General features: G+C 48.8%; 1 protein-coding gene and 1 long non-coding RNA gene across 4 annotated transcripts in view; one reads left to right on the top strand and one right to left on the bottom strand.

The window, feature by feature from the left end:
• Window positions 1-24,955, top strand: part of ZBTB7C (zinc finger and BTB domain containing 7C) — a 315,346-nt gene that overhangs the window by 65,166 nt on the left and 225,225 nt on the right. For all 3 annotated transcript variants that reach the window (XM_016148445.2, XM_016148448.2, XM_016148446.2), the window contains one exon: window positions 255-481. The gene's annotated coding sequence lies outside the window, so the exon portion shown is untranslated. The remainder of the gene's footprint in view (window positions 1-254; window positions 482-24,955) is intronic.
• Window positions 2,826-17,936, bottom strand: LOC107512665. The gene is made up of 4 exons (XR_001597363.2): window positions 17,806-17,936; window positions 12,938-13,069; window positions 3,958-4,001; window positions 2,826-2,992 (listed from the first exon to the last, which is right to left on the bottom strand). It is a non-coding gene; the product is annotated as an uncharacterized LOC107512665 (long non-coding RNA).

Below are 24,955 nucleotides of genomic sequence, written 5' to 3'. Positions count from 1 at the left end.
GGAATGTCAGGAAGGTAAAGCAAAATGTGCAGTGGTAAGGAGACAGGAATGAAGGGGTGTGTGCGTGTGCATGAGCTGGGGATAGGGTTGTTGGGCAGGACATTGGCAAGTGAAGGTATGGTTCACATAGTCACCAGGAATTGCAAGACCTAATAGTAAAGAGCAGTAAGAGGATGGCTTGAAAGTCCTGGAACAGTTCAAACTTGGACATGCATCTTTGGCTGTGGTAACAGAGACTTCTGTTCTTCCTGCAGGTCCCCTCTGAAGCAGCTGAGAGCTAAGAAGGCCTCATCACGCCTGAGGAGTGGGCCAGCCAGGAAATCAATAAGAGATGGCGTGGAGCCCACCCAAGGCCTGATCCACATAATCCATAGCCCGTTGGACCTGGAGCCTCCAAATCGGGGTGGGGGTGCACCAGCGAGGAGGCTCAAGAAGAATCGATGCTTCGGCCCCCGGGGACATGTACACGGTGTAATGACAGGTAATGAACCTGAGGCTCATCTATTCTTTCTGAATGATATGACAGGTAGGAGAATATATTAGCCTGCAGTAGACATAAAATGTCAACCCTTGGCAAGATAACTATGCAAACAAACCCAGTAAAGCCTGATAAGATGATAGATGGATGCTTTCTGGTTATTAGTTTCGGCCCAATGCGCTTGCTAGAGCCAGGCCCCAGAAGATTTAGCATAAGGCAGGTTTACTTCCTATTCCTTATAGGAAAGCTTGATGCCATTAGGGGTGTAGCACCTCTTGTTTGAAGAACTCAGAGTAACAAATTAAGAAGTCTTTCCCATCTGCTCCCTCAGGAAGCAGGGAGCGGCTGGCAGCGGGAAACAGGCAGTGGGGGGCGAAGGAGCTCTTTCCTGTACTGGTGATGCCTGAGGGATGGACCTGGAGACTCAGTGTTGGGAAGACTTCCGGATGGGTTCAAATTTCTTAAATGACGGGGGGAAGCGATGGGTCAATATTTCTTATTTAAAAAAGAAGGAAAAGGGGACTTCGTGGCTCCCTGCATCCCTCTAAGGATGCCAGGACGAGTAGCAGATGATCAGGGGTCGTTGGGGGCGTTATGAATAGGGGTCTGGGGAGCCCAGGAGGGGCTGGCACACATGGTAGGGAGGTCAGCCAAGGTTGGAAGCCCTGAGCAGGTCCCAAGATCCTGGAAGGCAGGGCCCGAAATTGGAAGGATGGGTGGGGGGGCAGGCAGTGGGACTGGATACCCCAAAGATGAGCTCTGCTCCATTGGTCTTCTGGTCTTCACTGTGTGTGTGGTACAGGGTACCACTCTGGCAACTTCCACCTTGGGAAAACAGCAGGCCTGGGTGGGAGCAAAAATAGCTTAGGGCCTTGGGAAACTGACCAGGGCCAATGGCCTGGGGCAGGAGGCCCAAGGGGGTGTGGCGAATTCCATTCCAGAGCAGGCCAGTGTCAGGGTCCACAGCATCAAGCCAAGGAGTGGGGAGGGGCAGAGTATTAAGACTTCTGGGTGGCCTTGTTCTAAACCAGGCAGAAAGAATAAGATGGAGAAGGAATCCAGAAAGCTGAGCCCAGCTCTAGGAAACGGATCAGCCATAGGCACCAGGCAGCCCCAGGGTTTGGCTCCTGTCTATATGAGGAAATGGAAGGGGAATCGAGTGCCAGGGACCCCAGCAAGGATAGTCGGGGTACTGGCTGTGCCTGGAGGGGCTTAGCTAGGGTGCTGCCAGCTTCACAGGTGCCAAGGCTAGCTCTGTCCCTGGGCACCCCAAGCCACAGTATACTGGCCCTGGGCTATTCCCAGACCCTACCTCTCAGTGGGGCAGGCGGTCTGTGCATCTTAGACTTGACTGGGGACTTGTACACGGCTGACCCTGTGGGGCCTTGTAGTGGGAGGTAAAGCGAGGCAGGAGGAGGTGTGAAGGGTCCAGCCCTGCAGACAGGTGGTTGAGGACCTCTATCACGCATGCGGCCTCAGCACGGTAAGGACAACGTACTTCCTGACCACGGCAAGGAAGAGCAAGGGATCTGGTCTATGAGAAGGGTCTTAACCTAGTTTACCAATATTTACCGAATGCCCGCTGTGCACTGGGCACCGTGCTAGGTGCCAGAAGTGTAAAGATACAGGAGGGGTGTTTGCTCCCAGGGGAGGGAGTATGTACGGGGAGGAGGAAAATGAACAGGAGTGGAGACAGATCCATGGCTCTGAAAGCTTCGGACTCTGATCTTCAAGAAACGGCCAATACTTACTCACAGGCCGGTTAGGAGAATAAAATAAAATAAAATATGCAAAACACTTGGCAGAGCAGCTGGCACCCTAAAAAGTGATCAATACATTTAGTTTACTTCTGCTCTTGGGGGAGCTCACAGTCTGGCGGGGGTGGGCGCGAAGAAGACTGGGGGAAGCTCGTCCTCATTCCCAGGGCTGTCAGCAGCTAACAGGGTTTGAGGCCTGCCGGGCTTTGAAAACCTGGTTATCGGAATTCCCCTGGCCACGGAAAGTGGGGTTTGAGGTAAATCTGAACACTCAGGACTGGCACCTACATGCGAGTGCTTTGACAGTTGTTGCGCCTGGGATTTCTGTGTGGGCATCGAGGGTGACAGAGGGTGGGAAGGGTGGGTACGGGAATTTACAGAAGTGTCGAGAAGAGAGGACATTCTCGGAATGCTTGAGAGTCTTGCCTCCTCGGCTGTTCTTGGGAGTGGAGCAGGGTGAGGTGGGTACAGAAACCCAGGCAAGACTTGGCACCGGGAGCCTGGGAGAAACTGAGCACGAGCCACGCATGTGATTTTAAATTTTCCAGTAGCCACCTTAAAAGAGGCAGACATCACAAGTGAACTCAGTTCTAATAATGTGTTTTTTATTTACTCAACGTGGCTAAAGTATTATCATTGCAATATAGAATCAACATAAAATTTATTGGTGAGATAGTCTACATTCTTCTTTCATATGAAGTCTCTGAAGTCCGGTGTGTCTTTTTGATAAGCCATGTGTTAGGCACTCCATAGCTACCTGTGGATAACGGCTACTGTATTAGACAGCTCAGGTGTAGAATCTAAACTAGAACGTAGAATGCCTTGCCAAGGGGTACCCAGGTGTCAAGTGAATCCTGAGCTAAATGACAGGATTTAGTATTATGTCCTCTTCTTATGACACGTTTGTAATTAATCCCTGGGGAAATTGGCTTGAGTGATGAGAAATGTGATGATTTACTTGTTCTAGGTGGTGACATATATTCTCTGGAACCAGCCCTGGCTGCGGGCCTCATGAGCGGGGCTCAGGGCACTGCCACCTGTGCTGGCTGTGGGGCTGACCTCAGGTAGTTCCTGAAGCTCTCTGAGCCTCCGAAGCTTCATTAAAAGCGGAAGTAATGATTTCTATCTTGCTGAGTAACTATCAGGACTAAATAAAATAATGAATAACTGCTCTGTGACACTGTCAAGAAATAATCCTTTTTATTGTTCCAAATTAAACGAAAACCAATTTGAGTTCCCCTACTGGCTAAGTGTGACACAATCTTCCTAGTGGGCATTTCTGTTGTTCCGTTTCTATGCTTCTGTTGTATGAGAATCATGGAGATTTTCAGGTCAGGACAAATGGGGAGGGGGCGAGCCCTGGACCTTGGCCCAGGGTGGTGGCAGCTGCCCGTGGCCCCTCCTTATCCAGACCTGTGTGCTCAGCTGGAGGCACCAAGCCCTGCAGGCAGCTCGTGCCCCCATGTCAGCTCTGCCATAGGGAACACCGGGCATGGACACTGCCAAAGGACAATGTCCCAGTGACGTGAGGGTTGCCAGCCACTCCAGGACCCATCCGCTAAGCCATCTCTAATACCTTGGGACCCCACGCAGGGATCCTAATCCAAAAACCACATGTCCTACAGCCCTCTCTCTCCTGTCTCCCAGACTCAGCTTTTTACAAAGGCGCATCCCTACCTTACCTGCCTGCTTTCTTTCTCCGTAAAAATAAAGGTAACTCACCTTAGGGCTGGGGATCCCATTGTCGCAGAATATGGCTGCTCTTTCTGTGGGGGGAAGTATGTTTTTTATTATTCTGTGAATGACAGCTACTCTAGTCACCGGCCCCCCAAACAGCAGCAGAAAACAGTGATTGCTGTACCGTTTAGTCACGTAGCACCCTGACACATGTAACTGGCTCAGAGTCAGCACACCACAAAATCAAATTCTCCTGTGCCCAGCCGCACCTGGAGAATGGGTTACATAATTCCTGCCTTCCGGGGTTTTTCTGAGACTGAAATGAGATAGGGTATCTGAAAGGTCTTTGTAAAGTTATAAAATATTATTGAAATTCTTAATTCCCTGCCTAGGGGGTGTTCTCTGGTCTGGGAGCTGGGTCGATTCTTAAGGTGCCCTCCTACTGGCATCGCTTGGCAGGTCCAGCGGCCAAGCAGTATCCCTTCGTCAGCAGACTCAGCTGCGGGCTCCCACTAGGTGCTCCTCCCCACAGGGCCAGAGCCTCTGAAGTAGCCCCTTGTCTCCTGCTCTCCTCTGGGACAGGGGAAGGACCTCTGTGTCAGTAGCAGCAATATGTTTTCCTGACATCTGAGTTTGGAATCCACCTGGATTATCATGAAAGTTCATAATTCCTCCTTCCGGGCCTAAGGGGAGTGAGACAGCCGTCTAAGTTCCGTAGGTCCTCCTGCCCCACCTGGCGTGGGCTGGGTGAGGATCCTGCCACAGGGAAGGAGATTCGAAGGGAGCAGCTGCAGGCAGACTCCATGTTCTCAGGGCCTGGTGTGGAGGGAGCAGGGTAAGGAGGTGCAGGTCGGTGACATGAAGCTGACCTGGATGTCAGCTGCGCTGGAATCAGTACAAAGTCTACAGAACAAACGGAAGTTCTCCAGGCCTGGGGGCTGCAGTGGTGCTGTAAGGGTTGGGTCAGTATTCGATGGTGTGGGGCTGGGTCAGTGGCCCGATTATGTCACAATGGTCTGTGGGTCCCTGTGCCGCTGCCTCTGGACGGGAGGTGCCTCCCTCCGGAGCTTCCTGTTGAGTGCTCAAGGCTGTCACGAGTCCAAAGAGGCCTCCAAACCATTGTCATTGTGACTTACCATCTATTTTAAGAGTTAATCTATAGCATGTTTGGGGGACAGTGAGAAAAGGGTTTCACAAAATTAAGCACATTTGATATAAATGTAATCCTGACTCTTTCTGAGCTTGCTCTGTGACCCCACGAGGAGCTCTCGACTTCCCCGGGCCTCCGTGTTCTCGTAAGTTAAATGGACATGAGAAAGTACCACTGTGAGAAAGTACCTCCAGTCGAAAAGTAAGAGGTGCTATGAATCTTAATCACCCCAAGTTTGAGAGTATTATATGACAACACTCTATCCTTGCCAAGTCTAACAGTGTGTAATTCTCTTCTTCAATACTGGCCTCTTTATTGCTTCCTGGAAGTCCATGGGGAACAGCTTCTGATATGTGCCCTTAATTTTTGCAGCAGAGGAAGGCAAAAAGCCACAGTGCCCTTGACTGACAACCTTCATGTGGCTATTTAACGATTTTAATTTTTCATGATTCCACTGATAAAAATAGTACCTGACTAAAAACAAATACATTTGTATTTTCCATCTCCTTAATTCGTTTCTAATTTGGGGGTTCTTATTAGCTTAAAATTATCTCACTGAAATGGTCCTTAGATGATAAAAAAATGTGAAAATCACAATCAATTCTGGAGAGATCTTACTATTTAATTATGCTGATTGGAGCACTAGAGACCCCTGGCAAAACGAACTTCTCAGAATAAGCTTGATTTGTGTAATTTGGTTTTTAAAATTTTTGGATGCATATTTATCATGTTGAACTATGTGTTCTTGTTATCCTTGAGAGTCTGACTCATCTCCTTAGAGGTGGATGGAGGAATCTATGGGCTGAGACCCTGGGACTCCAGCTAAATTCCATGGAGTCGCTGGTAGGCCCTGGCCTGAGGAAATGTGGGGTCCCCAGCTTGTCTGGTCATTTAAAATGTCTTTTTTTTTTTTTTTAAGAAAAAAAAGGAAAGGTAAAGGGTCACATAGAGCAGTGGTCCCCAACCTTTTTGGTACCAGGGACCAAAATGAGAATCTAATGCTTGATGATCTGAGGTGGAGCTGAGGCGGTGATGCTAGCGCTGGGGAGCGGCTGCAAACACAGATGAAGCTTCACTCGCTCACCGCTCACCGTCTGCTGGGTAGCTTGGTTCCTAACAGGCCATGGACTAGTACTGGTCTGCAGACAGGGGTTTGGGGACCCCTCACATCGAGATAGCCTAGGAAGAGATGAGCTGATAGAATTTTAGGGCCTGATAGTAGAAGAGAGTCTTCCATGAAATCATAGAAAATGGGAAAATCCTAGGTTAGAGATGTCTCTAGAACCAAATTCTAGAATGTGATAGAATTATGGAGACACTGGTATGACCTAGTTGCGCAAAAAGACCTGTGCCCCGTCATTCAAACCCGTGGATCAATATTAGCTTTGCTGGACAACCAGACGTAATAGGAAGGATGCAGTACCACCCATGATGTTTCAGCCATGAAGCTGAACCTAAATCTGCTCAATTCCGTAGATCTCACTACCACTGTATACAGGGGCTAGAGGAACATGCGAAGCACCACCACAGGGGGCGCCGTCCCCACATCCAGACCAAGAGAAGCTCCTTAGGACCAATGCCCTAACTTCTCCAGGAGAATAGTGAGGGGAAATAAAAAGATGTAGGGGAGATTGTCATAGGTTAATACAGTCTTAAGAGACATTCCAATCAAATGTGCTCTATGAGTCTGGTTTGAATCCTGATTCAAGCCTACCTGCTGTAGAAGGACATATTTGAGAGAATCAAGGGTTAGATATAGGCTGAGTGTTAGATATTCAGGAATTATTGTTAATTTTTTTAGGCTGTATAATAGTGTGGCAATGTTACATACTAAGTATTTACAGATGACATGATATGATGTCTGGAATTTTCTTTAAAGTATTTCATAAAAAAAGGGGGTAGCAGAAACAGAAAGTTGAATGTTGGTGAAGCTGGTTTGGTGATTGGTGATGGCTTTGTGGAGATTTACTATGCTCTTTTATTTTTGTGTATTTGAAAAAGTCAATAGTTAAAAGTAAAAAAATATAATAATTAGAAGAAATATTCTTACTAGCTGGCTGAGCTCTGAAAATTCACCATTAGAGCTTTATTCATCTAGCTGAAGACTTTCTTAGTCCATAATATATGGCTTCTCCTCGGAGTGTGGTTTACCCTTTAGGAAAATCACTGTGGGGCAGTAGAAATTCTCCCAGTACAAGTTGCTCTAGGTGTCCCATGGAAAAGAGTTCCGGGTAAGGAAAGTTTGGAAAAGTTTGTGTTGAACTAAGTCCAAAAGGTTTCTTCAGAGCCTTGGTTATGCTAATACATACTGTGCATCTTGGATGGGGGTGGGCTATAGCAATGCAGTGTTCGCACAATCATTTGTCATGTGCTTTGCAGGAGATAGAAACGTCCAGCCTCTCCAAAGAAAGTCTGAGTAAGGGCCAGAATCTGGGTTCCAGAGCTGTTTCTGTGCTAACTGGTCATTGGGCAACAACTCAAACTTTCTCAGCCTGTTTTCTTACCTGTGAAATGAGTTTAATATCACCTGCCACCTACCCTATAAGAAAATGAAAGCACTTCCTAAGGTATAAAATCCAAGACCCCAGGTTAAGTGGTATGATTATTTTTAGTGCCATTTTTTGAAACTCTGTCCATAAGTTTCTTGGAAACTCATGGCTCTGTACACAGGCGTCGTCTACCATCATTAAGTATGGACTGTTGTGTGTGTCACATGCTCAAAAGATACAGAGGTGGTAAAAACAAGTTCTCTGCCCTTAGGGAGCTCGCGAGGAAGTTGGGGAGGCAAGAAGAATAAACTGTGATGGGGCCTAGCAAAGCCATGAGCCCTAGGGATAAATGAAAGGCTTAGATTCAGAGCAAAGGGGGGTCACTTTTAGCTGGGGTGGTCCTTGAAGGCCACCTGGAGGAGGTGGCACTTGCCTGGGCCTCGAAGCCTGGGGAGGATTTGGACAGGCCATCTCTTTGTTGGTTATGGATCACTCGGTTGGAACGCTTCCCTGTCTCCCGCCTCCACACGCCCACATTCTGCAGCTGAGCACATAAACCTTGTTTGGATTACAGTCTTATCTGACTTGAGGGTCCAAGTCCTCCCTATCCGGAACTGAGGTCGGTGATCCCCCTGCCCGGCCCTCCCAGTCTCTCCCCATCCCTGTCTCCACCCCTTGTTTCCGTCTTCCCACCAGAGCTGAGAGGCTGGGATTGCTCACCCTGTCCACATTCGCTCATTCTCTCCGGCCTTCTCTTTTAAGTTTTTTAAAAAAACGTATAAACCACAGAAACAAAGCAACAAATTATGACTTAGAGACATCCAAACCTTCATGTGGAAATGTTTACCATCTTCATCAAATCCTTTCTTTGGGCAGTAAGAGGGGACACCTGAGTGGAAACCTTGGAGAAGATGTGTAGCAGTTGCTTAAGTCCAGGTGAAGGAATGTGAGGTGCTCCTCGGAGCTGGCTCGGTTTCCTGGGTGCAGAGTGCTGGTTGTGGGCTCTGACTTCCCCCCACAGGGTGTGCCTGTTGTTATCCAGGATGTGAATAGCAGTTCAGGACACTCGTTATGTAAGAGCCCACACTGTCCTGCAATTTGCGCAGCAAGAATGAAAGAAAGGTCCTCAGGAAAGGACAGATTTGTGGTGGATGCTTCAAGTCAAAGGGGTCTCAGCTCTGTGCCACACAAGGATTCAGAGATAAGCTGGACACATGCCTTGTCCTCAAGAGGCCTGCATGGACAGAGCTCAGCTCACTCCTGGTGCGTTTTAAAGCTCAGAAAGCTATTGTTAGTATTGATATTTTGGGAAAGGACTTACCCAGTGCCTGACACAAAGTTGGCCTCACTGTGGACTTTCACAGCAACCACAGACCTCAGCTTTGGTGAGTTCTGTCTCTGACACTTGGGACAGGTGACTTCGATTCTGAGTCTCAGCATCCTCAAGTGTAAGATGGGGTCATCATGCCTCCCTCTCAGGGTGGTTGAAAGGACAGAATGAAATGATGTAGAGAGAGAGCTCTTGGCCCTCATGTTCCCTCAACAACTCTTAGTTTTTGTTTCTTCTCCTTCTGCCATTGAGACGTAATAAGACGTGGGACAAATTGTGCCAAGCCTCAGGAATATAAAGAGTTATTCAAACATTTTAAAAAATGCATAGATATGTATTCATATATACAAACTCACACATACAAACCATACTCAGAAGACAAAATCTGAGTGACAAAAGGTGTCCTGATCATGGCGTAGGTGTTCCGGGAGGGAGAGACGTAGCACCTGACACTAGACTGGTTTGTGTTATGCTTTTTTTCCTTTTCTTTCCTTTTTTTTTTTTTTTTTTTTTGGCTCTTTCAATTTCCCAGAGGCCATTTGTCCACTTTTTCTGGGCTCTGCAGCCCCCGGCAGAGGGAGGTACGGGCGGGAGGTACAGGAGAAGCGCATGCGCCAGGCCCGGCAGATCTGGTGTCCAGCTCTGCCTCTGACACTGCCCTGTGTGACCCTGAGCAAGTTATGTAGCCACTTCCTCAGACAAAAAAAAAAAAAAAATGAAGGTTAAAGACTGTCAGCCACAGGCCATCAAGAGAACCCGTCAGGAGGATGAGTTAAAGCCTTTCTAAAGTGGTGACCAAATGGAAGAGGCCACCACCATCCTTAGAACTGTCAGCCGGGCCTTCTGAACCCGGTAGAACAAAAGATTTAATACGCCTGTTAATTGATTAATATGCATTCTGCCATTTCATCTGCCTTTTGGGAAGACAATGGCAATTATTTTTATATGCGAGAGACACTCCTTAAAGAAGCCCCTCCTGACCCTGACCCTCCGTTGCTTTTCTGAGTCTAAGGGAAGATCTCCTTCCAGCCCTGGTGGGTGCAGTCAGGTGGCTGTTGAGGCTGAGACCGGCCATCCATTTAGCCACTTAGTCTAATTTGCTTCGTAACTCAGCACTCAGTGTGGACTTTGATTTACAGTTAATGGTTTATCTTTAAATGAACACTTGTCTGGAATCTTCCATCAGTCAATGGTGATACTATTGACCTGGCAGCTGAGTCTTGGAATGCCAAGTCTGTTTTTTTTTTTTTTTCATTGTTTTTCCCTACCAGCCACATACAGAACCCTCCACAAATATGCATTCATTTTTATTTTCAGGCCACATGGCACAGTGTAAAGAGCATGGGGCTGAGTAGGGAGATAGGAGCCGTCAGCTCAGCCTTGCCATTAATTCACTGTGTGACGCCAAGCAAGAAAGTCACTTGACCTCTCGAGGCCTCTGTTTCCCATCTGGTGGTTGGCACATGGTTTGGAGGGGAGTTCTCCCCCCAAATCTCTGGCTTGGCACCACAGCCCAACCTGGTATGCAGTGAGTGGGAGAGGTCTGTGTTCAGATTACAAAAATTATAACTGTTTCGTGTAAGAAAAAATTAAAACAATATAGAACTATTTATCTGAGAAAGTGAAGAAACTTGTGATAGTCTCTCTCCCTCATCTGAGATCATCACTATCAACAACTTAGGGAAGTGTTACATTCGTGTCACTATCTAGATCTATATTGTCACCATGGGTCTGCAACAACATATCCCTATCACACAAAAATGGGATATTGCTATATATTATGTTTCTGCAGCTTCTGTTTTTTTTGTTTTGTTTTGTTTTTTACTTCATATGTCTTTTATAAAACTCCATATACCCTTGCTCTAATTTTTCATAATGTGGATATAATTTATTAATAGGTGAGAGTTAATTTCACCTCCTCGATGGACGTCTGGGTACTGGCAGTTCATTTTCATTGATTGTGATGGTTGGCTTCCCCCTCCTACCCCAGAGTCTGGGAGGGAACAGGCACATGTACGTAGCCGAAGCTGTCATCCTTAGCTGAAGCTGCTGCCCTCTCGCCTCTCCAGATTCTTTCCCGACAAGTACTATGTCTGAGCAATGTCAGGGCACAGGGCACTGCCCCCCTAGAACTGAGGGTAACAGGGCCAAGCTGGGAACAGAGTGAGGAAAGCTGGGGTGAGGTGACTGGAGCTTTAGGTTAGAGTGTCCAGGGCGGGCAGGAGCCTGAGAAGATGAACACGGTACCTAGTACAGTTTGGCTGCTTCTGGAACCACACACTGTCAAGAGCTGGGGTAACAGCGATTCAGGGCTGAGTGCACAGCCCTCCAGAGGTGGGCAGGCCTTGAATGGAGCTGGCCTGGTGCAGGCCGCAGCCCTTCAGCCCTCTCGGTTCCCTCCAGAGACGAGGCAGGGAGCCCAGGCCACCGTGGCCAGCCCGAGCAATCTGCCCATCCACGCTCTGTTCCCAGACTCCACCTGCCCAGAGGCTGGTGACACGCCCTCCACTTCTGGGCCCTGGCATGGCACTATTGGCATCCGTTTTTCAGAGAGGACAGAAGGGAGAAATTTTTGGCTCTAGCACCTGGAATTATTTCCCATTTTCTCTTTCCTCGTGTGTTTAATTGAATTAGAATTTTTAAGTAGGTTAAGCATTTATATAATTCAAAAATTAAAATGGCATACAGAGGTGTACCCAGAGATTTCTCACTCTCACCCCTGTCCCCTTCTATCTAGCCTGCCCCCTGTCGCCCCCCATAGGCAATCATTTGTATTACTTTCTGGTTTATTCTTCCAGTGTTTCTTTATGCTAAAACACAGAAATTTGCATATATAGTCTCAGTTTACCACTTTACCATATACAAGATAGCCTACCGTTTACTCTGTTTTTCACCTCGCTTTATTATTTTCTTATATTTATGCCCTTGAAATCGCTCCATACTAGTACATAGAGCACTTCCTCAGTTTTTGAATAGCTGTGTAGTATTCCACTGTAGGCATGGACAGGGTGTTTTTTTTTTTTAGCAGCTCCCTATAGAGATTACTTGGGTCATTTCCAGTTTTTTTCTATTAAAAACAATTCTGCAATCTGACGACGGTCTGAGCTAGTTTGTTGTATCTGTGTGTGTGTGTGTGTGTGTGTGTGTGTGTGTGTTTTAAATGACAAACCACCCCAAATCTTTTTTGGAAGTAGGCAGAGTATGCATTATCAGATAAGTGGGCAAGATTCCCATGCCCTGTCTTCCAAGTGACACTGTCCTCCAGCCCCCTAGCGTCTCATAGCCACTAAAACGCCTGACAGGAGGCAATGTCCTTTGCCTGCCAACCTGGGCTGTTAGAAATAGTTTTCACTCCCATTTCCTCCTGTGATTTCAGTGAAGACTCAAGAACCCTGGGCCCTAGAGATGTGGAATGTCTAGAAAGACTTGCTGGGGCCCTGAATGCGGAAGTAGAAACAGTGTGGCCTGGACTAGTGACAGGATGTGGATTCTAGCCCCAGAACTGCCCCTGAGGAACTGGTGACCCTGCAGAGGGCCCTCTCCACCTCCATCGCACAGGTGAGCTGAGTGGCCTGAGGTCCTTTCTCATCCTGACATTCTGTGGTTCTGGACTCAACCGCATGGTGTAAAGTACACTTTTAAAATCCTCCGGTCCTAGGTTGCAATCAGGTGTCACTTTCTCAAGGAGGGGCCTTGTGCTGGTGTGTCTTTACCTCCCTGAGTAGCCGGAGTGCTTTCTTAACGTGCACTCAAAGCTTTGATGAAGCCGGCTTGTACGTGATGATAAAATGATGCCCATGTGCAGACTCCCATTACTCATAAGTACTTTCATTTGGCTACAGATTTGTGAAGTCCTTTCATTGCTAGTGCATGAAAAAGGGATATTTCACACATGTTTCACATTAGCACCATGATTTAGCTTCCGAGTGAACAAGAATCAATGCAACAGCCAACTGCCACCCGAGAGCCCATTTATATTGTATTATTGGCTGCCGCGGCCCCACCTTTGACTGTGATCTTGTCAGAGCTGATAAGGTAATAGTAATAATAACTTACGTTTTCATTATGTGGGCTCCTTCCCCAGGGCCTGGCTGCCTGCACGTGCGCCTTCTCTGTGGTCTGCCTGTTCCTGCCCAGGGTGTGTTCTGAGTCGGGGTGGGGGTCGAGGGGCTCACAGGGAGCCTCATCCTAGGAAAAAAAGTCTCAGCATCATTAATCGATGAATCAGTTAGTAGATCAGTCATCCAATGCATTGTTGTTGTGTATGGCACCCCTCAAATGCAAGGTGCCCACATGGAGCTCGTGACCTTGGCCCCACATGTGCGCCCCTCCTCCTGTGACTAGCACCCCTGCCCACCCACTGCCCACCAGACCTCCTGCTCCAGCTCCGCCTGCTCCCCTATGCTCTGCAAGTTGCATGTCTCTGGAGTCTGCCACTTCTCTCTGTTGCCCTGTCATCTTGCAGCCTAGGTCCCCCTCCCCTGGACTGGCCAGCAGCCCAACAGGTCTCCCTGCATTTTCTCTTGCCCTCCTCACCCAGTCTTCACACAGCACACTGCAGTCGCTCTGGGCAACATACTCATCTGGTCCCGTCACTCCTTATTTAACCCCTCCAGTGGCCTCTTGTTGCTTCTAGGATAAAGGTAGAACGTCTTACCGGGGCCCACAGGCCCTGCTGCCTCCTCGGGTTCCTCCTGCGCTCTCTTCCTCTTGGGCTCTAGAACCGGTAGAGCTCTCTCCCACCCCAGGCGGTGTGTACGTGCTCTTCCTTGGTGCCAGCTTTCCTCACCGTGGGGGGGTTAACTCCTATGTACCCGTCAGAGAGCACCAGGCTGTCCCCTCTCTGATGCTCTGGCCCTGTTGGCCCTTATCATGGTTTTAAACAACATCTAGCGTGTCGTTTAATATCTGCCTCCTCACTAGAGGGTAGACTCCATGTGTCATTGACAGCTGGATCCAGGCACAGCACTTAGAACATAGCGGGAGCATACGGAATGAGGGAAAGTGTGGGCAAGCTGTGTCCTCCTGGAGGCCGTGGCTGGGGACACAGTGCAGGATGCCCAGTGAACGTTTCTTCATAGCAGCAACATGGCAAGAATAGCAAAGTCTGGGAACTGCAAAAAAACTTCACGGGTGATCTCAGGCCCAAGCCTGTCTTTTTGGGAGGGAGAACAGAACTATGGGTAAGACTATGGGCTCAGGAGTCAAACCTTTTGCCTTCTTGTTGTGTGTTCTCAAGCACATTGCCTGACCTCTCTGATTCTCAATATCCTCATCTATAAAATAGGGACAATTCCTTTTCCAGAAAAATGTGAGGATTAAGCAAGAAAATCCATGGTAAGTGCTTAGCGCAGCATCAGCCCTGAGCACATATTGGCTGTTATTATTACAGAGGATGTCACTGAAGCCCAGAGAGGTTAGGCCTCCTGACCAAGATCACACAGTTCCTAATGCATAGCTGGGTGTCCTGTCCTGGTCACTGGACCGAACCGTCTCTCAGAAGTGCTGGTACAGTCCTTGCCCTCCAGAGGTTCCCAGCCACATTGCATAGCACAGTGGTTCTCAAATGGGGAGATTTTGCTTACCTTCTTTCCAGGGGACATTAGGTGATATCTAGAGACATTTTTTATTGTGACAGCTGGGGGGAGGAGGATGTTGCTGGCATTTAGTGGGTGGAAGATAGGGATGCTGCTCAACATCCTACAATGCACAGGACAGCCCCCTCACCCCGCACAACAAAGAAGCTCAAAATGTCAGCAGTGCCTAAGTCGAAAAATCCTGCATTTATAGGGGGCCCAGGCAAACTAAGTCCACCAGAAATCGACCTGATGAAGGGTACCCTGTCTAAAAAGGCAGGAGGTGCCTGGTAAGCCTCTATCCAGGAGAAATGGCTTTTCTTATTTGGAGCTGAGCAGGAATGGAAGCCTGGAGATGGAACTAAGGGCCAGATGAGAGTTAAAGTAGCCATTTGGAGCAAAGAGAAGATGTGATCGGGGTGGCCAGATCCATGTGTATGGGGCTTGTGCGTAATTTCTCTGAGTGGCAACTTTGCCAGAACCTTGCAGACACCAGCATCCACCTTCCCCTAGTTGTTTTCCGAAAGGCCTTAGGCACATGTGGGGTTTCGGGGAACCGATGCAGAGATGTGGCTCCAGGCTGGGGCACATCGTGGCTGCAGCCTGTGCAGCGCTACCCACCTGCCAAGGAGCAGGCTGCGATTCAGGCTGCCCTTGGGAGGTGTGAGGACTCAGGGTAAGTGTAAATCACACTCCATCCAGTTTCCCCACCCCTAAGCCGGCACCATTTTCACCTAGGAAAAGCCTAATAGAAATGCATTCCAAGTCTTTGTCTTAAAGGAGGAAGGTCGGGAGGAGCTGGGGAGGGGAGCCAGCCCTGCGCAAACTTGATTAAATGCATCTGAGCCCCAGGCCTTTTCTGGCCTGAGAAGAAGCCACAGGGCCCCTGGAAGCTGTGGTCTAGGTATCTGCTCCATTCTCCAGGCCCGTGGGGCTGCCCTGCAGAAAGCCCCAGAGTTCCAGCCCACGTGGGACTTAGGTGGGTGCATGCACTGCCCTGCCCCGGCTGCATGGGCGCTCTTATCTCAGGGCACCTCACCTCAGGGACAGATGTACCAGCCAGGGGTTCGCTTGGGAGGGAAGTGGCAGGAGAGAGGATTGTGGGCATGGAGAACCTGCAAAGGATAGGGGTGGGGAAGTTAGACCAGGCCACTTAAGCAGTGGCTCTCAGCCCTGACTGCATGTTAGAATCATCTGGAAGCTTTGAGAAAATTCCAGTGCTGAGGCTGCACCCCAGACCTGTTACAGTAGTCTCTGGGGTGGGACTTAGGCACCAGTCATTTTCAGTTTCTCCACGTGATCTCCAGTCAAGGTCAAGGACCGCGGATTTAAAGCCTCCGTGGGCTCTGATAGTTGAGCCATATTGAGGCTTATAATGAAGGCACGAGGAGGAGGGGACTTTGGTTGGGGTTCTGGGTGGGGGGGGGGCCCAATCATGGAGCTGACAGACCCGGGGCGGGGAAGGAATGTCACCTGTCTGGCTGCTCAGATGACCAGGGATTCCAGTCAGGTTGGCTGTAAGAGGGTTTAGAGAAGAGCTTGAAGACCCAGAGGTAGGGGCTGCCCAGAGGCAGGGTCTGAGGAGCAGGTGAGGCTCCCTGCACACTCCCTGCGCCTGGCAGGGTGCTCTCCTGGCGAGGCCAGTGAACGGACACTCTACATAAATTGCTGCAGAGTTTATGGTAGGTTTTATTTTGTGGCTGTTTGGATGTGTGTCTGGTATTTGCTGCCAGCCTGGGAGCCCCAGGAGAGCAGTAGCTAGGTCATAAGTATATCTGGGACTTGGCCACTTGTCACCTTCTTGGTGTTATCGCTCAGGTGCTAGCAGTCTCTTCTCTCACCTGGATTATTAGGACAGCCTCCTGATTAGTGCCCCAGACTCTCCCTCCACCCCCAACAGTCTATTCTCAAGGCAGCAGCCGGAGAGATCCTTTAAAACAAGTCAGATGGTTTCCTCTGCTCAAAACCTTCTGATGGTTCCCTGTGTCACTCAGAGTATAAGCCAAAGTCCTCGGAGTGGCCTGCAAGGCCCCCATTGTATCCCCTGACCCATTTGCCCACCTTCTCCAGCTTGCTGCACGCCAGCCACACTGGCTTCCTCTCTGCCTTCTGGTCACTGTTGCCTCAGGGCCTTTGCCCGCATGCTCCCTCTGCCTAGAAACTCTTGGCTCCCAGAAATCTGCGAGCCCCCTCCTTCCCTTCTTTAGCCCTTGCTCAAATGTCACTTTCTTGGTGACACATTCCCAGACCACCTGCTTCCTGTCTCCCAGATCTTTCTATCCATAGCACTCACATGCTGATACTGTATGCTTTGTTCGCTAGAATGTGAGCTCCCAGAAGGCGGGGGTTCTATTCTATTACATTGACTGGTGTAAACCTAGAGCCTGAAACAGTGTCTAGCTGGCAATGGGTGCCCAGCATATTTCTTTTTCCCCCATTTGGACTGTTGATGCTTATAATCTTTGGCTCATGGCTTCTATTGGTCCATGCATGGTCCGCTTTTATTTAATTATGTAATTATTTCTGTTACTGTAATCAGCACCAGAGAGCTCATCACTCACAGCAAAGCTGGGATTTGACAAAACATATGATCCTGCCTCAGGCCACCCGCAAGCCTCTCCACCCAAGGTGATCATCTTCCTTAATCCCGTCTTTATCGTTCTCCTGCATTTCCTTTATCTAGTTTCACTGCATCCACATGTATTTCTAAAAAGTATATTTTCTTGTTGTTACTCTTAGCCTTATGCAAAGTCTGCTATGCTGTGCTTAATCTTTGGAGTCCTTTTCCCTTAAGTTATATTGTTAAGATCCACCTACATTGTTGCATGTGCTGTGGCTCATTCCTTGTGATGATAAAAAATATTGGTGGGATGAATATTTAACTTTGTGCTCCCCCGCAGTGTCAGGTTCATAGTAACAGCTTGCCCCTACTAGGCATTTCCTCTTTGCAAGGCATTCTCTGTTAAGTGTTTTAGTAACCCCACTTAACAGATGGGAAAACCGACATTCAGGAAGTGATCAACTGGCCTAAGGTTACACCCAAATGGCTCAGGGGGCAGAGGCAGGATTTGAACTTGTATTGTGGGCCTGTCCAGAGGCCTTGTCCCTGCCCCTGTACACACTGTGTCTGAATGAATGAATGAATGAATGAGTGCATGTACACACTTAACACCACTGCCAGCCCTTTAGGAACCCCACTGAATGACTCTTGGTTCAAATCAAGGTTCAATATGAACACACACACACACACACACACACACACACACACACACACAAATAAGCATTCTGGAATTACACACAAATACTTGTTCATTGATAACAATTTATAGTAGGAGAAATAGACCTTACCTTCAGATGCCGAGATCTGTCCGACCCTGTCTCTCTCTGTCCTTCTATTAAAAGAAAAAGCCAGCTGGGCCTTGTGCTCATAGGGCCTGTGGGTTCAGAACCTACTGCTGCAGGCGTGGCTCCCAGGAGAGAAGAAGGCTGGGGCCACGCCCTTGGCCTGTGGGAGGAAGAGGCCTCCTCGGGGAAGGGTTTATCTCCTTCCACAAGGGGCCCTGGTTGACTGCAGGGGCCTCACTCAGCAAAGCCGGGCATGTGGTAACCAGAGTGGGCCAGGGCGGAGCCTTTTAAGAGTCCCTAGCCATTGGCTGCCCCCTCTGGGCACTAGGAGTGCCTGCATAGGGGTGAGACTCTTAACATTAGGAACTAACAGAAGTGATGGGGAATAAGAGTGCCAGGCACAGGACTGAACAAACAACAGACTCTGTCCCAAGAACAATTGCCTCTACCCCCTGGGGGTATCCATAGCAGGGCCAAGGTCAAGCAAATGAATGAACATTGTGGTGGCTTTGGTCCCAAGCTTAATACTGAGCTCCTGTGAGCCAGGTTTGGCCACAAGGAGGACCGGCCACAGATTTTACCCTTCTGGTGTGCAGAATGGCCTGTCCACTGTGTAAGCATTTCCCCGGGCCTGGAGCAGAGCCGGCCTGGCACGGGCTGCTTGGGAACTGCCTTGCATACCAGCTCGAGGAAGGCAGAGGGGCCTCTCCAGGAAGCGAGACACTTGAGAACCAAATGGGGTGGAGACCAGAAGCTTCACCTTGGGGTTGGGGCAGCCTGGATGTGTGAAGCAGGTGGTTCCAGATCAGCCCAATGAGAGGAGGAAAGTAAACACTGCCGTGTTCTGCTCTCTGGTGTCAATAGGGGGTGGCAGAGAGCAGAGACAAACCGCTGGGCCTCTAACTGGTAGTAAGTTCACCCAGGCCTCCATTTCCCCTATGCACCTGTGAGCCTAGAAGCCTTCGATTGAGCCTGGTGCACGTGTGGCACTGTGGAAAGGAGTAGGGCCTGTCGCTAGTGTGTGTGTGCACTTAAGCGAGACCACACGGGGTCGGGTGGGCGGGAGGAAGGCAGGGAGTCTCCCAGAAGGGGGAAAGGACTGGTTGAGCTCTCTCGCTCCAGGCTGCACCCTGGAATCTCCCCTAGCACATTTCCACAGTGTTCTAGAAGGAACCTATGCAGTCAGCTAACAGCACCTGTGCTTTGCAAATGGGCTCTGGACCTGGCAGTCTCAGAGCAGGGACTGTGGGTTCCCCTGGGACACAACATTTGGGGAGCTGTTTCTGGAATCTGAGGTCTGGGTGAAGCTGGCCTAGAGGTCTAGGTCAAATGGTGGACATGGTCCTGTCTAGTGCCTCAGGTACATGCTGATGGGGCCTGCTTCCCCAAAGGTGCTGAGCCTGGGTCATGACATCCAGCTAGGGACAGTATTTTAGTCAAAACTGCTGGAAGGGGAACCTTTGTGAAATGTCTCCTATGCTCTAGACATGTTCACACATATTATTTCACACAACAGCCATGAGTGATGTGCACACATATCCCCATTTTACGGAGGGAGAAACTGAGGCCCATACAGGTTCGGCAGCTTGCTCGAGGTCACACCTGGAGAGGCCCCTCTGCCTTCCTCGAGCTGGTATGCAAGGCAGTTCCCAAGCAGCCCGTGCCAGATCGGCTCTGCTCCAGGCCCAGGAAAATGCTTACACGGTGGACAGGCCATTCTGCACACCAGAAGGGTAAAATCTGTGGCCTGTCCTCCTTGTAGTCAAACCTGGCTCACAGGAGCTCAGTTTTAAGCTTGGGACCAAAGCCAGTGCAATGTTCATTCATGCTTGGGGGTGGGGTCTGGGCTCCTCAGACACCCATACCTCCACTTCAACCAACTCCTATTACTGAGCCCATACATAGAGGGGTCATTCTTTTCAAAGTCTTCCCCGGCTCTCTTACTTTTTTTAATTTTTTTATTTTTTAACATCCTCTGTTTATTTTCCATGAAGGTTTTTTAGTAACATTCTTTTGAAAATTCCTATTCTACTCCATCTGTAAGGAAGGGAAAAATGAGTAAGGGAGAATCCTGTCAAGGCCCAGTGTGGGTGGTTTGTGGCAGCAGTCAGGGTCTGGATGGGAGAACTGGGGAGTCTGGTTGCTAGGTTTCTAGGGCTGGGAGTTGGCGATGTGAATCTCCAGGGGTAAGGGGAATGGGAGCAGTGAGAGCTGCTGGTCCTCTCCGAGGGAGGCTGGGCTGTGGGCTTCCAGGTGCTTGACTTATCATGGAAGTCTGTCCTTCATCCATAGGGTCTATCTCCAAATCCCTGTTTAGAGACCCCTTTCCATTTGCGTTATACTTTGCCGGGGGGGGGGGGGTCATGCAGTAATTTAACCGCCCTGAATGTCTGAGCTGGACACAGTTGGGTGGAGCATGGGGTCAAACGCTACAGCTTCCCTGGTGAGGCTGATCTATCCATTAGGAGCTGCTGTTCCTACTGGGAGTGTGGGATTTGGGGCGGAGCACAGGTTCTAGTCTACCTCCTCACCTCTCACGTTGCCTGAAGCGAGAAAACTGATGCCTAAAGCAGGGCGTAGCCTCTTAAGGGTCCCAAGGCTAGTAAGTGGCAAAGCTGGGGACTCCTGAGTACCAGGCCAGTGCTCTTTGCATTCAAACAGGCTGGAGGTAGGAGGAGAGGAAGAGAAGGAAATGAGATGACCTTGGACATCATGAGCCCTCATGGGTATGACCTTTACTCCACTGTTAATCCAAGCCCTGGATTCCCCGGGCTTGCCTGCCTCTTCAGATCACAGAGAACCTTTGATCATTTTCCTATATCCTCTTAGGGTTTTGAATTTTCAAAAGTCCCTGAGTCCTGTGAGCCTAATTCAGTACTGGTGTGCCAATTTACCTCCAGCAAATTTCCAGCTGTTGACAGTGGCTGGTGCTTCTCTCCAGGTCCGCTCCCCAGGTACTTGCTTTATGCAGAAGTCATGGTGTTCCAGGTGTGTGAACGCAACTGGCTTCTGCAATCACGCGCATTATGTCCCAACTCTAATTGGTGTTCTTCAAGGCATTCCCCATGTAGATGGTAACATAGGCTTTGACAGCCCAAAAAAGGACAAGAGAGGCTATTATGCCCACAGTCACCATGTCCTCCACGGAGGGCTCCTTCATCCCAAGTGGCTGTGCAAACCCCAGGCGAGGAAGGACAGATGAGAGAAACCGTAGCCATTAACAGCCCTGCTCAGGACTCCTGCTGGCTGCAAACAATGCCTGTTGCCTTCTTGTGAGGTCCCAGGAGACCGGCTCATTAAAGATGAAAGCCACGGTCAGGGCCAGCACCTGGGGTGGCTTGCATCCCGAACCCTTTTCCCAGTTGTCAGAGGTCTCTGGAGGGTGGGCTGGCCTGGAGGGAGGGGGAAACTGTGGGCTCTTCCTCCAGTTTCCAAGGAAGCTCAGCTGGAGACAGAAGTGCTTTCTGGAGGGGCAAGTCTCCCATCTGTCTGGGGACTTGGTGCTGCTCCTACCTGACACCACCCATCATCCCCTGCACTGGTCCCAGTGCTTTCAGCACGCTGGCCGTTGTTTGCAGGGACCCTCCACTTGTTGCCTCTCTCCCCCTTCACTGGGCTCCGCGGGTATGATTGCCAGATACAATACAGGATGCCTAGTTTAATCTGACTTTTGGATAAGCAATGAAAAAAGTTTAGTGTGTATATTCTAAATAATCACAGGACATACTTATACTAAAAAAAAATCGTTTGTCACTTATCTGAAATGCAAATTTAATTCGGCATCTTCTATTTTTGTTTGCTAAACCTGGCACCTTCACCCACAGAGAAGTCTCCCCACACAGGGCTGGACCCAAGAGAGGTGATATCTGTGTTCTGTGGCTTCCATCCTCTGCAGGACCAATCGTACTTATCAAAGCCCTGGGGATTATAATAAGATGCAGGTTATGATTCAGTAGGTCTGAGGCAGGTCTGAGACTCGGGATTTCGAATAAGCTTCTAGGCAAATAAGCTTCTAGGCCAGTGGTGCTGGGCCAAGGACCATACTTTGAGAAGCAGGGTAGTGGGCAGGGGTGGGGGTGGGTGAAAGGGGTTTGAAAACCCTGCCGTCTGAGGCTCACTCCACAATTCTGGCTTAATTTGTCTGGGGCGGGGCCCAAGCAAGGGTCTTTTATTTTATTTAATTACATTTTTTTACTGTGGTAAAAAAAAACACAACAAAACTTACCATCTTAACCATTTCTTGTATCATTTGTAATGTTAAGTATATTCATGTTATTGTGAAACAGGTCTCCAGAACTTTTTCATCTTACAAATCTGAAACTGTACCCATTAAACAACTGCCCTTACCCCCTTCCTCAGCCCCCGGTAACCACTATTCTATTTTCTGTTTTTATGAATTTGACTACTTTCAATACCTCATATATAATCATAGAGTATTCGTCTTTTTTGAACGGCTTATTTCACTTAGCGTAATGTCCTCAAGGTTCATCCACATTGTAGCATATGTCAAAATTTCATCCCTTTGTAAGATGGAATAATATTCCATTGTGTGCATATACCACATTTTGCTTATCCATTTATCTGTTGTTGATGGACAATTGGGCCGCTTCCACCTCTTGGCTATTGTGAATAATGCTGCTATGAACATGGATATGCAAGTATCTTTTGGCACACCCTGCTTTCAATTTTGGGGGGTTATATACTCAGAAATAAGGTTGCTGGTAGTTCTATGAACCTTTATACTATTTTTTCATGGTTTACACCATGAAAATGGGATTACACCATTTTGTAATCCCACCAAAAGTGTACAAGGGTTCCGATTTTTCTACATCCTCTCCCCATGTGATTCTAATTCCCATGCATGCTTGGGAACTACTGTCTTAGGCTCTTTCTTGGCCATTTCTTTCTATTCTTGCTGGCCCGAGGCCTCTGGATTTTGCTTGGTACAGGGTGGTCCTGAATGTGAATTGTGCACCCTGGAGCTGGGCACAGACAACTGGCCAGGGAAGCAGAAAGCCTAGCTTTGAACTCGCATATTAAGTACTGTGTGATCTTTGGCAAGTCACTTAACCTCTTTGAGCCTCAGGTTCACACTTATAAAGGGATCGGGGGAGTATTAGCTTTAACGAAAAAGAAGATCAGATAAACCATGGATATAAGAGCTTCTGGGATTCATAAACAGCCATAGGAATGTCAGATGAGATGACAGTAGGAATTGAGTGAAGAAACTACACAGAGTATGAGCATCTGCGGTTGAGAGGGCTAAGTGGAATCAGTTAGCAGTGAGCACCCCTGCCCCGTGGTATCATGGAAGAGCTTGTCTGCTCATCATTGCCCCAGCATCAACTCAACACCAGTGTTATGCCTGACACATGGCTGGGACAGCAATTGACTGGGACACTGTTCCAGAAACCTAGAAACAGATGGGCTCCCAGGACCAGGTATGTAACATGGCCAAAGCTGAGTCCTACAGGGCACTTACTCTGTGCCAGCTGCTTGACTAAGCTCGATATTTATTTAATTCTCCCAACATTGCTGTGAGATAGGCGCTGCTATTATTTCGGCTCTTCAGATGAGGCACAGAGAATATAAGTAGGTAGCCCAAAGTTCAATGGCTAGAAAGCAGCCGAGCTGGGATTCGAAACAGGCAGTCTGCCTCTAGAAACCAGGCTGGGAAACATTGTCCTTACAGTTAACGAGTCACGTGACTGTTAAACCATGAAATGGAAGAATCATCCCTTGGATACTTGCTGGATCAATTAGAATAGAGTCACAACACAGGGGGTGACATGATTAATTGTGGTGGTGTGAGGTGACCAAGTGAGGCCAGGAGAGGAACTGGAGAAATCTTCTGGGGCAGGGTCGATGCTGGGGTGGCATGAACTGGTGTGTCTGGTACCTGCCTCAAGGCTATCCCGTGGGCTGGGGACACGGAGTCTGAAGGCCAGGCAGAAAAGAGGGACAGCTGGTAGAGGACTGGGTCTCCAGGACATGGCCAAAGCCCAAGCATGTGAGTAGACACTGCCTGGGAGCTCCTTCGATACCTCCTGTTGAGGGTCAGGGTGTGGCTCCCTCCTAAGAGGGTCAGATCCGGTTCTATGGAGGAGGAAGTTCACATGCTGCCCTTGAGAGATGGATAGAAACTGGACACACACATGAGGGGTCACGAGTGTTCTAAGCAGGCAGGAGACCATCAGCAAAAGTGCAGAGACCCTTGCCCTAACCCGAAAAGGTAACTCACTGGGGGAAATTCAGGAATCGGAACAGGCTTGTTGGGAAGAAATATTTGGTCCAAGGTAGCTGCTTTTTCTACTTGCTTTATTTTATCAATGACCAAAAATTGGAATGAAGGCAAATTGAAATGGAATTAAACCATTTACCATTCATGCCTTTGAGATCCATACGGCTCTCTGGCTTTCTCTGGGCATAGTAACCCTGCAGATTTGGTGTCAGGCATATTTTAGTTTGAGTCTCATCCCAGCCACTGAATAGTCCTGTGTTCTTTGTCACTTACTTTACCTCTCCGAACCTCACCTTTCTCGTCTGTGCAGAGACTGTCCTGAGCACTGTCTGGTATTAAGCATCACCCTTCTATTCTCTAGATGCCCTTTAGCACCTTCCCAACTCCTGAGTTGGCGACAACCGGAAATGTCTCCAGAGATTGCCAGATGTCTTCTGGGAGGCAAAATTGCCCATAATTGAGAACTACTATAATAGTCCCTGGCTGCCTTTTAAGCAGGAAAGGCTAAATTTCATTCATTCATTATTTCATTCATTTATTCAGCAGATGTTTACTATGTACCTGCCAGGTGCTGGGCACTGGGAAATTCGGCGGTGAGCCAGGAGGGTCACATGCCATCAGTGGCTACCACCACAGGGAGCCCATGGAGTGAGAAGGAGCAGGCATCTACCTTACCTTTGGGTGTGCTACGTTAGGGAAGCATGCAGTGCTATAGAAACATACAGAAGAGATGCTTATTTCTGGATTTTTCACTGTTGGAGGGGATAAGGTACCACTGGGTATCGGCATACAGACTCCAGAAATTCCCACATTCCTGTTGTTGGTTGAATGAATCTGGGAACGGTTGTTTAAGGCTGCATATGGCATAATTTACTGCCCCAGGGGGCTGAAAAGATGTACACCAATTTATTG

This window comes from Rousettus aegyptiacus, unplaced genomic scaffold (assembly GCF_014176215.1).
Source record: "Rousettus aegyptiacus isolate mRouAeg1 unplaced genomic scaffold, mRouAeg1.p scaffold_m13_p_12, whole genome shotgun sequence".
NCBI lineage: Eukaryota > Metazoa > Chordata > Mammalia > Chiroptera > Pteropodidae > Rousettus > Rousettus aegyptiacus.
This window is presented reverse-complemented; position numbering and strand designations above follow the sequence as displayed.